Below are 1,086 nucleotides of genomic sequence, written 5' to 3'. Positions count from 1 at the left end.
AAGAAAAGATCAAGAAGAAAAGGTGGATCGGGTGACTGTCACCGAAGATCAGTTTCTCATTCTTCTTGAGGGTGATGCCATTAATGTCGCATGCCAAGACACCAGTTGGGTGATTGATAGTGGAGCTACTACTCATGCAACATCACCGCGGAATTTGTTTTCTACCTATACTACGGGTAATTATGGTTCCGTGAAGATGGGAAATGATGCGATGGCTCAGGTTACTGGCATTGGCGATATATGCTTGGAGACTAGTTTTGGGACTAGGTTGGTGCTTAAGGATTTTAAGCATGTTCCTGATATTAGGATGAATCTGATATCGACGGGAAGACTTGATGATGAGGGTTATTTCAGTTTGCACGGTGGTGGTAAATGGAAGCTCTCTCGCGGTTTTTTGATTGTGGCTCGAGGTGAGAAGTCTTCATCCTTCTATTGGATGCATGCTAAGGTCTCCAAAGACGTTGTTAATGCGGTGGAGAATGATGGTGTCATGGAGTTATGGCATAAGAGACTTGGTCACATGAGTGAGAAGGGAATGTTTGTGTTGTCTAAGAATGAGGTGATTCCAAGAATCTCTGGTTTGCACCTGCAGAAGTGTTCGCATTGCTTTGCGGGAAAACAACACAGGGTATCTTTCAAGTCTTCTGCGCCTTCTAGGAAACCCGAGGTACTGGATTTGGTACATTCAGATGTGTGTGGTCTAATGAGGACAAGATCTCTTGGCGGCGCATCATATTTTATGACTTTCATTGATGATCATTCAAGGAAGTTGTGGGTATTTCTTATGAGGACGAAGGATCAGGTGTTAGGATATTTCAAGTATTTTGTGGTGTTGGTTGAGAGACAAACAGGGAAGAAGCTGAAGTGTATCCGCAGTGATAATGGTGGAGAGTATTCTGGACCATTTGATGCTTATTGCAAAGAGCATGGGATAAGGCATCAGTTCACGCCACCTAAGACTCCACAGTTGAATGGGTTGGCTGAAAGGATGAACAGGACGATTGTCGAGAGAATGACATGTTTGATCTCACAGTCAGGCTTATCGATGACTTTCTGGGGAGAAGCTTTGAACACGGTGGTTCATGT

The sequence above is a fragment of the Brassica oleracea genome, chromosome C8 (assembly GCF_000695525.1).
Source record: "Brassica oleracea var. oleracea cultivar TO1000 chromosome C8, BOL, whole genome shotgun sequence".
In the NCBI taxonomy this organism is placed as follows: domain Eukaryota; kingdom Viridiplantae; phylum Streptophyta; class Magnoliopsida; order Brassicales; family Brassicaceae; genus Brassica; species Brassica oleracea.
This window is presented reverse-complemented; position numbering follows the sequence as displayed.